The following is a 19,440-nucleotide window of genomic DNA, read 5'->3' as shown; positions in this document are numbered from 1 at the left end:
TTTCTTCTATTATATTAGTAGTAAAAATCAGAAAGAATATTTTAAATTTAAATCACACTTCTCGCTAACTATTATTAGAATCAATTTTCCAACCAAGTGACAATGATATTTAATTAATGTGAGATTTTGAAACGGAAGTAGGATCTCATACCGAGTGAGTGATAAATCAGTGGGCTCACCATCGGGCAAAGATCCTTTGGTGAGAAATCGCCAAGCCGAACAATACAATCGCGTGATGAATTCCGCGCGCGAAATTGCTCTCCAAGAAATATATATATGTGTGTGTGTGTGAAAAGAAGAGACTCGAGAATTGAGGAAAAAGAAAAAAAAGTACGATATATAATAGATCAGAAAGAGAGAGAGAGAGAGAGAGGAAAAAAGCAAAAGCATATATTTTTTACAAAGGCAGAGGAGAAAAAAGGGTTAAAAAACGAAACGACAAGATCGTGTTGGTATAGGGTTCAAAGGGCAGGGACAGATATATATATATATATATATATATACATATATATATACTATGTACGAATGTGACAATGCGCGCAGGTATAAGTGATATACGAAACAACGGCATTCGAACTGATCGAGGCTTGGACTTTACAACCGATAACGGATCGTTTCTCTTCAGTATTTCGTGGTCGTCCACGAAGTTCCAGGTCGCTAACCCATTTGTGTCTGGTGTATGTATATATATATATATATGTGGGTGCGTTTCGGACAGTTTTATGTGATCCCCGAGTACGTAAACTTAATGCAGGATCTATAAAGGCTACTTCGATAGGAAACTTTAACGCGCGGCCATTGCATCTCTCTCTCTCTCTCTCTCTCTCTCTCTCTCTCTCTCTCTCTCTCTGTTTAGTAAAAGTTACGATCAGCGGAACATTAAAAGAAAAGCCGGAAAAAATAAATATCTTTTATCATCGCTTTCACAAGAGATATACATACATACAACTACTATATTCTAGGGAAAAATTTTAACCTCGAGTTTACCAAAACAAAATCGCCTAGGAAAAATTATTATATTTTGATATAGAAATATATATTTCTTTAAAAAAAAAAAAAAATTGTCTGACTAAAATTGATGCTTACCATACTGAAAGTAAAGTTTTGCATCGAATATTATTTTTTACTTATTAGTAATTTCACAATCCGATGTAAACTCTTCTTTATGTCTGACTAAAACTTTCTTAGTATTACTGGTACTCATTAATTTATGTACATTGTAAAATTTTGTTGGCCTTTAAAATTGTCTCTTTCGGAATCTTACATATATATATATATATATATATATATATATATATATATATATATACGAATTCGTTTAACTTTATCATGACTTCCGACGAAACTGTAGACTGGTGGTTGGTTTTGCGATTCAGAGACAAAAACGCATGTTCCGTTAGATGCAAAGCCAGCTAGGGGTTGCCTAATTACTCGTGCTTGCATTGCAGGTGCACGATACCCAGATGTAAAACAAAGCAAGGTATACATGAATTTCCTACTTGGCTAATTGAGTGGGAAAAGGCTGTCGCGCGCTCGAGATGCATGTACCTTGCAGTAAAACCACCATATTGTGAAATGGAACGCTAAGCGGACAGTATTTCAAATCTTCCTTCAACTCCCCCCCCCCCCAAAAAAAAACCAATAATTGACGAATAATTTGATTTGGAAAATTTTTTGTTTTTAAATAATTAATAAAGGAGAAAATTATTTTAATTTTATTCTAAATGGGTTAAGGAAATTTTAAGTTTTAGATATAAAGATAAACAGATTTTACATTTAATTTTCTCATAAGTAGTAAAAGATGCACGGAAAAAAAGAAAAAGTAACTTTTACTACTTTAAAAGTAAAATTGGACCTGTCCGAAGTTTCTGCGCATCTCTGGCAACTTTTACTCCAAAAATAGTAAAATTTACTTCAGAAATAGTAAAAATTACTACGGAAACAGTAAAATTTACTACAGAAATAGTCAATTTTACTATTTTTCGAGTAAAAGTTGCCAGAGATGCGCAGAAACTTCGGACAGGTCCAATTTTACTTTTAAAGTAGTAAAAGTTACTTTATTCGTTTTTCCATTTTTCTCCGTGTGGTATAAGTCAGACAAAATTTGTAGATTTCCGTAATATTGTTTTTAGTAGTAAAAACAGTTTTACTCAAACGAAACTTTACTAGTTTTTTTTTTGTCATTAGTAGAGAAAGTGAATTAAGATCAAATGTTTCAAATTCAGTTAACACGATTTTCAGTAGGTGTAGCCACTATCAGTCAACTAAATTTCTTTCAAGTTCACATTAGTAGTAAAAGTAAAGAGTTTGGCGAAATTTCGAAATTTCCATAAAATTGATGTAAGTAGTAAAAACCTTTATCAATCAGACAAAACTATTACGTTATGTAAGTTAGAATCAGACAAAACAATCAAAATTTTCCGAATTTTCAGTAGTTGTATCCACTTTTAGTCAGACAAAATTTTCTCCAAATTCGCATTAGTAGTAAATTTTTACAATCCACATAATATTAACAAATCTCATTTTATGCTGTACTTTTGTTTTTTTTTCAACCTTATTTTACAATCCAATAATATAAAAATTGCATTAACTTTTAATAACCATATACGTTTACTGATATATTATTACTGAATTTAATTATGTATTCACGTTTTATTCATGGTAATTAATTGTTTACAGCTTTTTGACAACTTCTGTTTTGCTAAAAAGAAAACAATATATTCACATTTATATATATGTAACTGTAATACTCCTAATACAATTTTCCTCGTTTCGTTTACGATAAAATACATAAATGACTCGTAAATTATTTTTGATTTATGTGCTTTGTCATAAAAAAAAAGTTCATGGAAATAAATTTCGAGGCAGCATTGCTCGTGTAACTGAAGGTTTATGTTTATTTGGGGGAAAAAAAAATTATATAGACATTCACATTTGAAAATGTTCCAATTTAAAGAAATTGACACACATATATATCTTTATTCGAATCTAAATATTATTTACTTGAAATTAAGATAAAAATACATTGGTCTTTAGAGATAATAACTAAAAATTTTTTTTTGCAAATAATCGGTTGACTATTATAAAATAAATATTTCATTAAATATGGTAAAATTTTTATTTTAACCGAATAAAATTTTGTATTAGAAAGTAAATTTATTTAGTCCTTGAGATAAATTTGCCTCTTTTTTATTGGCTCTATTCAATTTTCCATTGTGAAAATATTTCGTAACAAAGTATTTTGAAAGAATTTGAAAGTGAATGATAGACATTGACGTAGAATTGAGTAGTCAAACAATGCTAACAATAGTGAGTGAGATATATATATATATATAGTGAAAGCACTAAGTACCTTGAGAAGGGTCCTGCGGGAGTCATTGTGGTAGCACCATGTAAACTTCTGAGGAAAGTGCGAGGTGCAAGAAAGGCCAACGATTCACGAGTTGTTTCTGCCCCATCAATCATGGTATTTACGTTCTGTATATATATATATATACCATAGTCTCTGGCACACAACACAATGCAGAGAAGCCTTGTCGAAGGAAGAAGACCGAGTATGTGTATATATATATATATATATATAGTACATACATATATCTATACATCTTTAGTGAAAGCTTCCACAGAATAGCCAGGACTTTTCCATCCAGCTTCAAACAACTAGGTAACACTCAGCTCCGGCTTATGATAATAGGCTCTTGAATAAAAAGCTCTTCATCGTCATTATATTGCGTATCGCGAATAAAGACCTCCCCCACATATATACATATATATTTTGTTGAATGAGAATTTTGCACTGTAACAAGCGTTCATTTTCTACAGATTTATTTAAGAGGATTTTACAAGCTCATTAACTGAAAAATATGGCACATTATATATAATCATTAGAATATGGAGAATTTTTTTTCCCTTGAAACAGAAAATAGAAATTTTTTTTCTTAACCTCCTATTTTTTGAACAAGGAATTTTTTTTCTCTGTAGTTTGTAAAATTTTTCATCTTTTTTGAATAGACTAATTTTTTATTTTATTTTATTAGCTCATATTAGTTTTTTTTCTATTATTTATATATTTAGGACATATGGTTTATTTTTATAGTGCAGGGAATGTGTGAAAATTTTTCATATTTTCGTATAATTAATATAGACAGTCACATATTTCAATTAGCAATGAAAGGAAGTTTCAGTAAGACAAAAATATATTACGCACTTGATATCACAGTAGCAAAAGATATTTTTAGACAGACATAAAATTATTTAAATTCTCTTTAGTCTTTAAAATATGATCTCAAGTATAGTAAAGGTTAATTTTGGTTAGACAAAAATTTTCCAAAGTGTGAATTAATAACAGTATCTTCACTAAAACAGTGAAATTTTTCGATATTCTAGAGAAACATATCGCTTTTGCAGATAAAGATTTTTTTTCCGTTAAATGTTTTTTGAAGTCTTTTAATTTTGTTTCTACTACTTAAAGAAAATTTCTTTTGGCGGAATAATTTAACTATAGTCAGTTTTAGTTCAAAAAAATTTCAAAAATTTCGTAATTGTAGGGGAGACCGGGGTTACTTGGCGCACTTTTTACTCTTTATTGTGTAACTCACTCATTTTTGCTTTTTTTAAAAAATTAATGTATAGAAAACTTGTTGTAACATATCAGCTTTAATTAAAAAAAAATGGAAATATATTTAATACTTTTATTTTTTTTTAAATTTTGTACAAACTTACAGTTCATCAAGTACTTTAAGCAGAATAAAGAGAAAAATTAATGTAGCTTAACACTTTTGAATAAACTCAAGTGCGCCAAGCAACCCCTGCGCCAAATAGCCCCGGTATCCCCTAAGTACTAGGTAAAATATATTTTTAGGCAAATTAGATGTTTCAACATTTTGTAATTTTTAGTAAAAGAAGTACAAGGTGGTTTTAGTCAGACGCAGTATATTTTTAATTCTTGTAATTTGAATTTCAGTAGTACAAGAGTGTTTTAGTCAGACCATATATTTTAAAGTTTTATTTTTGTTACATTAAATTAATGACCAATTTAGTAAATTTCAAAATCATTTTATTTTTGAATAAAAGTAGTACAAGATGGTTTTAATCAGACAGAATGCATAATCATTTTTTTCAATTTCACTATGAGTAGTAGGTGAAAGTTTATGTCGGACGTGAAGTTAATATTATTTTTATCATCATTAATTTGACAATATTTCAAATTATTGTAAATTTAACATTAGTGGTAAAAATCATTGTCAGTCAGACAGAAATTTGTTGAGTTTTTTCTTTATTTTATAATAAGTAGAAAATGGTAGTTAGAGTCAGACAAAAGGTTGTAAATTATTATTTTAATTTGAATACCAGTAATAAAAGAAAGTTCATGCTAGACAGAATATTTTTTCAGTAGTACAGGCGGTTTTAGTCAGACACAATATTGAATATTTTTGTGTTTTTAGTATCAGTAGTAAAAGAGGCATTTGTCAGTCATGTTTAATTTTCCTTTATTTTGAATTTAAGTAGTGTAAAAAAATTTTAATCAGACAGAATATTAAATATTCTTTTAAATCTAAAATCAGTAGTACAAATGATCTTTTGTCCGACTTTCATTTTTCTAAATCTTCTTCTAGTCAAAAATACATTATCAATAGAATTTCAATAGAAATAATTACTTTGAATATAAATCGTGATTAATATTATTACTGATAGTAAAATATAAAAAAATAATGTTAATATTAGGCAGAAGATTAATTACTTTAGTTGATGAATAGCTTTGTGTCTACTTTAATGACATTATTGGCGAGGAATGCCAACTGGATAATCTCCATACTATGGTCAAAGGGAGGCAAGCGATGCTAAGTGCGTTATGTTAACGAGTTGAGGCTCGATTGATATTAGTTGGTTGCTTTGTCCTGGAATTTGCTAATGTGGCTTTCAATTTCACAAGGATTAAATTCACTTTTCATCTATAGATTAAAGCATATATTTACTTATAAAAGTATTTAAATACCTTGTAACAAAATTTTCATTTCAGAAACAAATTTATTCTATCTTTAGAAATATTTTTTGCAAAATAAAAATTTTGTTAAATAATGTATATTCAGTTACTACTAATAACTTTATAATTATATTTGTTATAATACAACACTATCTGTAAATAAATAAATATTAAGTTTGTTGTTTTAAAAATACTTTATCTTTAAAACAGAATTTTTTTTTTCTTATTTTTTTGTTTGCCAGCTAAATTAGAATATATAATATATATTTCAGTGAAAGAGAGAAGTATACCGTGCTAATTGGTATATATGTGGATAATTCTATTAAGCATGCAGATTGTATTTCAATATTCGAGTGGTTCCCAGTAATTTGAGTTTCTATCAAATTAGGAAATTCTATTCATTTTGAAACGTGAAGTTTATTTGGCAAATAGTCGAGCTCGTTTATGCCAGGCAATTTTTTTTTTCAACACAATTTATCGTTTGAATGAAGAGAGAGTAATGAATCAAGCGGTTATTATTAACTCGTAAAGAACTAGCTTCGTTTTATAGTGGCGTTCATAAAACCTGTTTCGCGTCAAAATTGTTTTCATCATAGACCAAAGGGAAAGAGAGAATGTGTGAGAGAGAGAGAGAGAGAGAGAGAGAGAGAGAGAGAGAGAGAGAGAGAGAGAGAGAGAGAGAGAGAGAGAGAGAGAGAGAGAGAGAGGGGGGGGGGGGGGAAGAGAAGAGGGAGAGGGAATAAACGCTCATTGTTGAACGACATAATTGAAGCGACAGTGCAGCCAATCATTATGCCAACTACGTGCAGTCTGTCACGAATTGGGGCAAACCGAAATCAAGCCAAATCAAACCTTACTAAATTGCAGAGCACACGACTCAACACAGTCCCAAGGTAATGAGCCAGGCTGATTGTTGTATCGAATTTCACTGGACTCCCCCCACCCAATATCTTCAAGAACCCACGATCAGTTTGCAGGATCAATTTTCCTGTTGAATTTATTTATTTTTTTTTTGCATTGCCTTTTCTCTCATACTTCATTGACTTCGACGTAAAATAAGCTCTATTTCTTTATACGAGAAACTTGATTGTATCCAAGGAAAATTCTTGATCTTTAAATTAAAGAAAGATTTTCAAATCAAGACGAAAAATATAAATTATTTTTTCCAAATAAATGTAAATTTATCAATAAAGTAGTAAAGCATTTTTTAGTAAGACGATCCTCAAACGTCATATAAGTAGTAAAAGTCATTTTCAGCCAGACATTTTTTTAAAGTAATTTTTTTATATTCGTTACTTTCACAGCATTGCATTTTTTGACACGTTTTTTTTTGACAAAATCTTATTCATTCAATCTTTGGTTAGACAAAAAAAATGCAGTATGGTTCAGAATAAAATTCTCCCTCTCTCTCTCTCTCTCATTCTTTGTGTGTCGATTACCATATTCACAAACTTGAAGAACCATAAAACTTAACTTGAAACCATAAAACGTTTCCAGATTCGAAAGTTTTTTACGCCTGCCGATAAAAATCAGTTCTAATGAAGAAATATTTCATGAAAAGCGATAAAAACTTAGTTGTGCCATTATCCATGGACCGTTGACGTATTAACGAAGTGTCTATCATAAAAGAAATTTTATTATTGAATATGAATTTCCTAATTATACGGAAAATAAGTGGAAAAGGCCAATATGCGTTAGTCATATACTCAGATTGCTTTTCGTTTACGACTATATTTTTTTTCACAATTTTTTTATCGAATAAAAAAAAATGCGTGATTAATATTGATATTAAATTTTATATATATTTTTTCACTTTAAAATATTAATCAAAATTATATGTTACCATTAATATAACTTTAGATGTATTAATAAAATTTCTTTTAATTTATTTTTTATTATAGTTAAATTAGAATAATGTTATTTTTACTATTAGGAATAAAAAAAAATCGATTTATGATTTATTTTTGTGTTAGTGTGTAAAAATTTGAATAATATTTAGAGCAGAGGCATATAATATCAGATTGTGCGGAATAAAGGTTGAATTACAGTGAGAAGGGTAATTTTGAAAATTACTCGACGTCGACACAAACCTTGATGGGATGTAGAATGGGCAAACCCCCCTGTGACTGACGTTATCATGGTGCATTTGGTACACTTGCTATATATGCAGAATATTCCCAAACGAAGCTGTCTGACTGGGACAGGTCGTTTATATTTAGCGTTGCGTATTAAAAAAATTTTTTTTTTCATATACAAAAATACTATCATCCCAGCACCACTAATTTATCAAAAAAAATTTCCTCCAAACGTTTATTAGACAAACAATATTTTAGTTTAAAAAAAAAATTTACTTAATTCAATGAACTGTATTTTTTAGTTTATCAAGAAATATTTGTTTAATTACAATAAATAATATAGTTGATTAAAAAAATAAAATTCTAAAATTTTTAAATAAAAATTTTATTAAATAAGTTGAAAAAAATTTCATTCATTTGGTTTCCCCTTTCATTTACGAATAATTAAATTCAAATAAATTTTTAAAAAATCTGAGTGACGGTGTTATTTTTTGTTAGTGTTCAATACTTTTTATTTGGAACGAGTTTCAGATTTCAGTTAATTAAAATTCAACATTGAAATCGACTTTATTTCGTTTATAAATATAATATATATATATATATAAAAGGAAGCAAGAAAAGTATAATAATAATACTCATGGAAGAGTTTCATCAAGCCATTAAAACTAAGCGTTTCCCATTCCCAAGAATATCTTTCATCGACTTTAGTGAATTAATAACCTTAATTCGTATGCAAACAGTTCTCTCTGCCTCTCAAGTCTGAGCTTTAAAATATCGAACTTTTGAACAAGATCTACGATGCCTGACATTTCACGAGTTTGAGAGATCAACTCTTTACTTTTAGAAGAATTTCCGAAAAAATAATTTTATTATCTTTCATTATAAGAAAAAGTATTTTAAAAAATTTTAAACAGTTGAAAAATAATAATAATAAGGTATTTATTATAATCTTTGGCAAAAAAAAAAACAGTTTTTGCAGAAAAAAATATTTTTCTCAGTGTGTATGAAAAATGTATTTAAAAAAATTCAAATTCCTTTCAAATTTGGGAATAATTTAATGAATTTTTTTTAATTTAATTAAATGAATTATTTTATTGAAAATATTGTTGAAAATAATTAATTTCTGATTTAAACCAATATTATTAATTACAATATTACTTTTTTTTGATAACATAATACATCTTTTTGACCAATATTTCCGTTTAGCAAGTAAGAGTTTTGCTTTTTATAAAAATGATTCAGAAAAAATTTAAAGAAAGAAAATAGATGAGTGCTGATATCGACCTTCTAAAAAGCTCGGATATATTGATTTTATCGACAAAATTTTTCTCATGCATTTTAGGTTATGTTTATAAGCTGTCACTTTTTAATTATCGAATTGCACATTGTCTTTGATTTTCTGTTATTTTCATTTTTAAATTAAATAGTGAAATAGTCTCCGCAATTAAACTATTACGAAAATAACTGAAAAAAATTCGTTTAATTTTGAGTCGATTCAATTCGGCCATGATTGATATAAATTGATTAAATTTTTTGCATCAAAAAATGAGACCGTTTCGTGTATCATTTCTAAAAATGATACACAAAACGATCTCTTTTTAATATAACTTATGTGCATCAAAACGTTGCAATAGAAAAAGATACAACCAAGTTTACTGTGATAAGTTACGCCAATATTGGGTGCCAGTACTGCACCATTGGTAAATTTTTGATTGGGTTAGTTTTCTTATTAATTCTTTAATTGTATATATACATTTTTTTTGTTTCAGAAAAAAGCAACAACAATACTGTTCAATTGCTGCGTTTATTTTGGTAAGTTGAAAAACTTTTTATAAATATATACGGAAAGTGTGACAACTCCGTTATTATTTAAGTGATATTTTTTTTAATATAGAATTTATCGGTCCAAAAACAGTTTATTTAATTAAAATAAAAATTATGCAAGAAAATACAAAATTTGATAATAAAGTAACCGCATTATTTGAATAAAATAAATATTATTTTTCAGTGTAACAAAAAAATAATTAATTAATTTAAAAATTAATTAATTTAGTTGAAAAAATTTCTAATATTAAACGAAAGGAGATAAAAATTGAGCACTTGCACAAGTATTTTTAAGCAATAAGACTTTGTTTTCTATTTATTAAAGTAATTTTTCCGCTTCCTGTTCACATTCCTTTTCTCATTCCCCTTTTCCTTAAGGTTCTTGAAGTCGAATTCACTATTGTGAAAGGGATAAATAATAGGCGTGCAGGAATGCAAGAAACGCGGGATGAGATCTGTTGGTAAATTCACGTATATAGGAACGATGAGGGTGGGGTAAGGGGAGGAAATAGTTTCCTGTGTGTAGTTTCTCAGAATTGTGGCAGTAGTTGATATCTCGAGTCATAAAGGTTATCGGTGATTCTCTGCAAGACATGTGTGATACCCGAGTACATGCAAAATGGCTTGTGCCATTCTAGCTCGTAAAATATATGTATAGCTATGTGTGTGTGTGTATATATATAGATATATAGCCAGTTAGTGGGTGATGGTTAGTGGTCAGTTTAATAGAATGAATTAGTCCTCACTGAATCCCTGGTACATGTTGCTTACAACACAACTGTTATTTGCTTGCTGGCTCTCGACTAATGCTAATACTTGCTGTTTGCGCGGTTGTTACATTGTACATTATAACTCGATACCACCTGTCTATTATTTGTCCAAGTAACTGTCAATAAAGCTTATAACTCTTACCCGAAGGCGAATTGAATGTTTCAATCTATTATGTTACAACGTTACGTCCTTACTAATCAAATTCAACAAAGAAGCAGAGGCAAAATTCAAAGCCTCCGAAATTTTTTAAGGACATTTTTAGGTTTTAAATACAAATTTTATTTCAAATACATAAATTATTGATTTAAATTTTTAATAAGAAAAGAAAACTATTTTGTCAAAAAAAAAAAAAAATTAGAAAGAACAATTCGAATAAAAAAAAATATATATATATAAAAGATGTGAAGTAATTTTTTTATAATTTTGCTTTTAAGGCGAGAGTAAGTACTTTGTGGAAGTAGATTTTAATCATTATAGTGGAGATTAAACAAGTTCTTTGTCTATTATTTTTAAGAGGTAAAAGTGTAATTCTTTTGTTAAAAATTGTAGACACCAAAGTCCTTTTTAGCAGAGGAGAAATCTGCTCATGTGGTAAGCACGTGTTTCAATTTCATTGTTCCCTACTAAATATATATAAATATATTTTTTTAAAAGTGTATCGTATTGCATAAAATAATTGCATAAATAATTGCATGTTTCTATTATTTTTTTATCTTAAAACAAAGACGTATTACATTCAAAAAAACCTATCAATTGAACCTAAATTGCAGTAGAATAGGAATAGTCAATTTTTTTCGATTTTTTTAGATAGAATGTTTTCCTGGAAAATGCAAAAATCCCTTATAAAACTAAATAAAATTAAACAGCATGTCTCTATTATTTTTTTACCTTAAAACAACACGTATTACCTTTAAAAAAAAACCTACCAAATAAACCTAAATTGCAATAGAATAAGAATAGTCAATTTTTTTCGATTTTTTTAGATAGAATGTTTTCCTGGAAAATGAAAAAATCCCAATCTAAGTTAAATAAAATTAATCAGCATGTTTCTATTATCTTCTTACCTTAAAAGAACACGTATTACCTTTAAAAAAACCTACCAATTGAACCTAAATTGCAATAGAATAAGAATAGTCAACTTTTTTCGATTTTTTTAGATAGAATGTTTTCCTGGAAAATGAAAAAATCCCTTATGAAATTAAATAAATTTAAACAGCATGTCTCTATTATTTTTTTACCTTAAAAAAACACGTATTACCTTAAAAAAAACCTACTAATTAAACCTAAATTGCAATAGAATAAGAATAGTCAATTTTTTTCGATTTTTTTAGATAGAATGTTTTCCTGGAAAATGAAAAAATCCCAATCTAAGTCAAATAAAATTAATCAGCATGTCTCTATTATTTTTTCACCTTAAAACAACACGTATTACCTTCAAAAAAACGTACCAATTGAACCTAAATTGCAATAGAATAAGAATAGTCAACTTTTTTCGATTTTTTTAGATAGAATGTTTTCCTGGAAAATGAAAAAATCCCTTATGAAATTAAATAAATTTAAACAGCATGTCTCTATTATTTTTTTACCTTAAAAAAACACGTATTACCTTTAAAAAAACCTACTAATTAAACCTAAATTGCAATAGAATAAGAATAGTCAATTTTTTTCGATTTTTTTAGATAGAATGTTTTCCTGGAAAATGAAAAAATCCCAATCTAAGTCAAATAAAATTAATCAGCATGTCTCTATTATTTTTTCACCTTAAAACAACACGTATTACCTTCAAAAAAACGTACCAATTGAACCTAAATTGCAATAGAATAAGAATAGTCAACTTTTTTCGATTTTTTTAGATAGAATGTTTTCCTGGAAAATGAAAAAATCCCTTATGAAATTAAATAAATTTAAGCAGCATGTCTCTATTATTTTTTTACCTTAAAAAAACACGTAATACCTTTAAAAAAACCTACTAATTAAACCTAAATTGCAATAGAATAAGAATAGTCAATTTTTTTCGATTTTTTTAGATAGAATGTTTTCCTGGAAAATGAAAAAATCCCAATCTAAGTCAAATAAAATTAATCAGCATGTCTCTATTATTTTTTCACCTTAAAACAACACGTATTACCTTCAAAAAAACGTACCAATTAAACCTAAATTGCAATAGAATAAGAATAGTCAACTTTTTTCGATTTTTTTAGATAGAATGTTTTCCTGGAAAATTAAAAAAATCCCTTTTAAAGTAAAATACAATTAATCAGCATGTTTCTATTATTTTTTTACCTTAAAAGAACACATATTACCTTTAAAAAAACCTACCAATTGAACCTAAATTGCAATAGAATAAGAATAATCAATTTTTTTCGATTATTTTAGATAGAATGTTTTCCTGGAAAATTAAAAAATCCCTTTTAAAGTAAAATAAAATTAATCAGCATGTCTCTATTATTTTTTCACCTTAAAACAACACGTATTACCTTCAAAAAAACCTACCAATTGAACCTAATTAGCAATAGAATAGGAATAGTCAATTTTTTTCGATTTTTTTAGATAGAATGTTTTCCTGGAAAATGAAAAAATTTAGACCTGTACAAAATAAGTCGAACCGAACTGTTCGAATTTTTAAGCTGAGTTCGAATGTCGAAAATCCGACATCCGAGTCAGTTTAGTTCGATTGTCGAAAGTTCGAAATTCGAGTCTGGGTCATTAATACTTGAACAAAATTCGATTTGATTCGTACATTACACAGCTCTACTAAATTTATATTTAACACAAATTATAAAAAATAATCCAAAAAGGATTCATTCTCCCTTAAAAATGTTTTTTGAGTCTTATCTTTAGTTAAAAATTTTTGTTAGAAAAAATTATTATTATTATTATTATTATTAAAGTAGAAAATAGTTTTTCTTGAAACGAGATGTGTGGTGCATAGAGATCGTTAAAAAAAGATTTTCCAACTCTATGTGTGTAACCTTCGCTTTTCAACATATATGACTAATTCAAGAGCGAGAGACTCGCTCGCGGAGTCAGAGAAAATCCAAAGTACAATCAAGATACGGGCATATCCTCAAAACTGATGTTATCTGAGAATATATTCAGGTGGGATTTAGTTGGTGCGAAATGGAGCTCTCTCAGAGAGATGTTCTCTCATTTCGTCAATTTTCTTGCATGATGTGTATTCTCATTTTTCTATATATGTAGATATATATTTTTTTTTATGTGTAAGGGTAGCAAAAAATATTAAAGATTTTTCATAGGGTGAGACAGGATGTGCCTAGCGAAGCGAGTTATTCCTCTTGTATGATGCGACTATCCAAATTGAGACTCGATCGAATCGATAGCATATTCCGTACACCGTCTGCGGCTTTCCGTCATCCTAATAAAATTTCAACCCAATTCCAATAGCACCTTGACAAGAAAATACTTACACCCTGTGAATAAGACTACTACGACGACGACGACCATCAACTTTTTCTATTTTACTTTTTTTTTCTTGACCGATTTATTTCTATTCTCGTCTGAACGCAAGCAGGACTTTACCACTGATAGGTACTAAAAATATTTATATGGATATCAGTACGACTAAAACTGGTATTTAGTACTGGGAGAAAAAAATTGCTGTAATTTGGAGTTAACAAAATTTCTAAATTACTGTGACAAGTAAAATAAAAGAATTTCTAAACGTTTTGTCTGACTGTCAATGTCTTCAACTACTAATACAAAACGAATGAGTAAGCGAAATTTTTTTGGTCCATTTGTCGGAGGATAGTGGTCCAGGAAATCTCGTAAAATTTTTAATTCCGAATTTTTTTTGGTACATTGTAAGTCGTATGCTGTTGGTCCTATCAAAAAGTGCCTTGTATACATTTTTATATACCGTTGCTAAGAACATTTTTTGCCTAGCAACGGTTGCTATGAACATTATTACTCCTAGCAACGGTTGCTAAGGATATTTTTTGCCTAACTACGGTTGCTGAGGACTTATCTTCCTTAGCAACCATTACTAAGAAAATAACCGTTTCACATAATAAATTATATTAATAATTAAGTAATATTAATATTAGCCACGAAACCCTTCGATGCGCCTGCTTAACTCACACTTTTTTCAGAGAACTCATTCCTAGGAAAACTGCAGTGGTAATTATCTCAAGGTGAAATATAAAATTTTTAAAAAGAATTTTTAGAAGTGTTTTTAAATCTCGAGGATTGAGCAAACTTTTTTTTGTCACTTGCGCATCTATATATAAAACATCTTTTCCTTTACTTTGCGCTTGACTAGCCACTCAGCTCTTTTTTCCTCCCTTGTGTCACTAATGAGACGTCGAAATGATTACTGCCCTGTCTATTGTATCCCTAAATTGATGCCAGGATGTTCTAAGAATACCAAATACCATGCGCGTCCTTTCGAGAACCAAATATTTATAATAAAAAAATGAAAAAATAATTCTTGTCTCAATCACCTTTATTGTCAGTAATTACACGATGAGTATGATAATGTATTAGAAAAAAAAATTTTTTAATTAAAAAAAAAACATTATTTTATTTTTTCATTTTTGTGCAATGATTTATAAATATTAAGGTAGTCCGTTTGAGAACGGGAAAACTAGATACATCGTTTTACTATTTTTTGTCTCACTCATTTTTATTCTAAAATAAAAAAAAAACTTTTTACATTTAAAATATTATATTTTTAAGTGTAAATTAAAAAAAAAAAATAAATAAAAATGAGATGAAAAAAATATATTCGTGACATAATTATTATTATTAAATTGTAATTGTGAAATAATCAGTAAAATTTTCTATTGAAATTTTCTGATTACACAGCAAAAAGAATAAAGAAAAAAATTTTAAAATCCATTTACTTATTTTATAATATTAATAAGAAAATAAAAAGAAAGGAAATGTAGCCGGTAATAAAAAGAAACTCGATGCAAGCGTAAAATTGTGTTGAGAAACGTCCTAGTAAATTACAATTAATCGTTGTAGCATGTGTATATATATATATATATATATATATTGTAGTAAACCAAGAAATCGTCGAGGTGAACTAAAAGCGTGCGCGCGCGTCGAGAGAACCTCTAAGTAATTAAAGAAAAAAGATCGAGGACCGCAATAATAGAAAAATGCCCGTCAGAAGCAATTATCCGCTCTCTTGCGATTTCTATTCGCGTAATTTTGAGCTTCCAACGAAACTGAATTCCTTCCTTAAACTAAAACAATAGGAGAAAAAGAGAGAGAGAGAGAGAGAGAGAGAGAGAGAGAGAGAGAGAGAGAGAGAGAGAGAGAGAGAGAGAGAGAGAGAGAGAGAGAGAGAGAGAGAGAGAGAGAGAGTCGTCTGGAGCTAGAGATCTTATCGGATCTTGGAACGTCGTTCAGATTAGAGCACACTTTTACCATCGAAGCAAAATTATAATTTGAACGAGAGAGAAAGTGGAGACTTGGAAACGAGACTTTTGGGGGGAGGAGGTTCTTTTTTTTTTAAAGAAAAGGTGCAAAAGAAAGGAGAACCACGGGAACGATACGAAGAGTGAAATACAGGGAGCACACTGGACCAAGAGCTTTTTTTTATTGATGGTGATAAACATTTTTATAGACCCCATGCGAATTACTATAGTTTTTACAACTTTTGCTCGATCCACAAGACCACGAGTCTTTTCTCGAAAACTCTCTCTTTGGTGATCTCTCGTCATGAAGTTCAGCACTCTCAAATAGACACGGTTGTTAGTGAATTACCCCCTTACAAATGTGGGCGCCAAAAAGAAAATTGCATTCCTCAAATTTCGTACGTGAATTTTTGAAAATTTCCTTTTTTTTTGTTATGTGTATTTTTAGGGTCAGTAGTAAAATTTTGTTTTGGTTAGACGGTAAATATTTTTTAAACTTAAGTTACAGTAGTAAGCAAAAGTTTAGTCAGACATAACTGTTTTGAATTGTTGTAATAATGATATCAGTAGTAAAAGTCAATTTTAGTCTGACAAGTCGTTTTCAATAACGTAAAATTTCGTTTTGGTCAGACAATGTTTATTCTTTTTAATTTAAATTTCAGTATTAATTTTTTTTTAAAATAAGTAGTAAAAGTCATGTTTAGACAGAATTAAATTTATTTTTGTATTTTCGAATTACAACACTCATAAATAAAAAAAGATGAATTTTTATTATTCACGCTTGGATAAGAAAATCAACTTGTGTACGTATATATTTTTACGAAGCTATTTAACATAATTTCTATTGTCTCGTATTGTGTGGAGGGAAATTTTTTTGAATTATAATACCGCTTTATAAAAGTGCTGTGCTTTGACGTTTATTTGAATTTTCATTCTTTTACAACGCACAATCCATCATGGTTGATGGTTGAAAAAAATATTTTCTTCATAAATCCGTCTCTAAAAATTAATTTATTTTTGTTATTTGATTGTGAAAATGGTCTGTTATAACAGATTTTGTTAACATGAACAAATGAATGAATGAATTATTTATTTTGTTGATGTGAACAAATTGATAAATTAATTATTAATTTATCTTAATAATAAATATAAATAATAATAAAACAAGTAAGAATTTATGTTAGTTTATTTGTATTGTTAAATAAAAACTAAATTTTTGTAATTTTGGTATGTTTTGATGAGACAGTAATTATTTTTAAAATTTGAATATCAGTAGTAAAAAAAAGTTTTAGTCAGACCTAAATTTGTTGAATTGTGCTAATTTTGATATTAGTAGTAGAAGTCACTTTTGATGAGACAGAGCGTATAAAATTTTTTCTGTATTTTTAGTTTAAGTAGTAAAATTTAGTTTTAGTCAGACAAATCATTTATAATTTTTCCTGTATTTTTCAGGGTCAGTAGTAAAATTTTGTTTTGGTCAGACGCTAAATATTCTTTGAATTTGAGTAGTAATAAATTTTTAGTCAGACATAACTGTTACAATGTTAATATTAATAGTAAAGAGTCATTTTTAGTCAGACAGATTATTAAAATTTTTTTCTGTCTTAATTTAAGTAGTAAAATTTAATTTTAGTCAGATCCAATTTTGTACTATTAGTAGTAAGCGCTTATTGAAGTCAGACAGATACAACCAATTCTTGAAGTTTCCGTAACAGTAGTAAAAGTAAATTTTAGTTAGACTTAGATGTTTTAATTGTTATATATTTGTTATTAGTAGTAAAAGTCAGTTTTAGTCTGACAGATCTTTCGCAATTTTTTCTTTATTTTAAATGTCAGTAGTAAAATTGAGTTTTGGTCAAACACTAATTATTCTTTTAAATTTAAGTAGTAAGAAAAGTTTTAGTCAGACCTAACTGTTTTGAATTGTTCTAAAGTTGATATCAGTTGTAGGAGTCAGTATTAGTGAGACAATGTTATTTATAAATTTGCGTGTATTTTCAGGATTAGTAGTAAATATTTGTTTTGGTCAGACGCGAATGATTCATTGACTACTACATATAAGTTGTATAAGTAAATTTCAGTCAGTCAAGTCATTTGTAATTTTTCTAGCATATTCAGTGTCAGTAGTAAAATTTTGTTTTGGTCAGACGCTTCATATTCTTCTAAATATATAAATTTATTAAAATAACTGATATATATTTTTAAATTATTTTAAATAATCTCAACGTCCGATATAAAAAAAATTATAAAAAGAAAATTGTGTAAACTGAAAGAAATATTGACAGTTATTTTTTTTTTTTTGGATGGCGTTGGGTGAGAGTAGGGTAGGGTGGGGGAGGGGGATTTTCTTGGCTTTGTAAAGAAAAAGTATCTAACTTGAGTTGACAGTTCTCGGATTATAGCCAATCGTTTCAGTGAGAGAGAAAATCTTCTCTAGTCTCTATATATAGAAGACTTGGGTCTTGGACGTTCGAGAAATGCCTTATTATATTTCTCGTGCTTGACTTCCGGTAAGCTCTAACGCAGGTTGCACATCACGTTCTTCCCGCAAACAAGCCTGCTAGGGAACTCGACGAGAATATCTATATATATACTTCATACGTATAAAGTATCGATCTCAACGTGATATTCATCCTTACACTCACATCTTAGCGATCGGTAAACCAACAGAGACTCATCAAGAGTTTGCCTACAAGGGGACTTTAGACTAAATTACATTTACCATTTGCTTATCAAAACAACTTTTACACACAAAGAAATTTTTCTTTTTATATTAAACAATTATTAATTTTTCAATTTTTCATAAAAAATTTTCTTTTCAAATTTTTGGATTTTGAAAAACTAATTTTTAATTAATTAGCTGATAAATTAAAATTAATTTTCTGTAATTTTCATTATTAAAAGAAAACGAAATCAGTTGTAAAGTCTTTTTCTTGTAAGGAAAATATTGCGATTTATTAGAGGGAAAAAAAAATTGACACTCGGAATATAAATTGATGGGAGATTTTTTTTCTTACATTTTCCCTGATGCTTGGTGTTTTTAGTTTATTAAAAATAAGAGGGATATATATATATATATTTGCCAATATTGTTGAAAACATTTTTGAGTGCTGATATTTATTATTAAGAAATGTGTAAATTAATCACGATAATAATATATCACCTCATTAATCTTTTATGAATGTATACGCCTTGGCACGATCACAAATCTTGAATCTTTCTCGTAACTCTTAAGTTTTAAGAGGATTTAGTATCAGCATGTATAGGCACTGAAAGACCCCTACGACTTTCTAAGCCATTTAACTAAATAGAAATTTACAAGGCAGTAATCTTGTAAATATCGTCTTGATGGAAACTTTCCGTAATCTCGGTTCTTATTTAACTGGATTTTGAAATTTGGTGT

The 19,440-nt window shown here is 28.4% G+C and overlaps 1 long non-coding RNA gene across 1 annotated transcript in view; it reads left to right on the top strand.

Annotated features, from left to right (window-relative positions):
* LOC127286903 (uncharacterized) overlaps positions 1-9,913 on the top strand; it is a 342,205-nt gene extending 332,292 nt beyond the window's left edge. Inside the window, exon 14 of the long non-coding RNA XR_007843811.1 lies at positions 9,828-9,913. This is a non-coding gene — a long non-coding RNA (uncharacterized LOC127286903). The remainder of the gene's footprint in view (positions 1-9,827) is intronic.
* Positions 9,914-19,440: the final 9,527 nt, after the last annotated feature.

The sequence above is a fragment of the Leptopilina boulardi genome, unplaced genomic scaffold, assembly GCF_019393585.1.
Source record: "Leptopilina boulardi isolate dan_hultmark-lab unplaced genomic scaffold, ZJU_Lbou_2.1 LbouV2_364, whole genome shotgun sequence".
Taxonomy (NCBI): Eukaryota; Metazoa; Arthropoda; class Insecta; order Hymenoptera; family Figitidae; genus Leptopilina; species Leptopilina boulardi.
The sequence above is the reverse complement of the archived record's forward strand: the minus strand, read 5'-3'. Positions and strand labels throughout refer to the sequence as shown.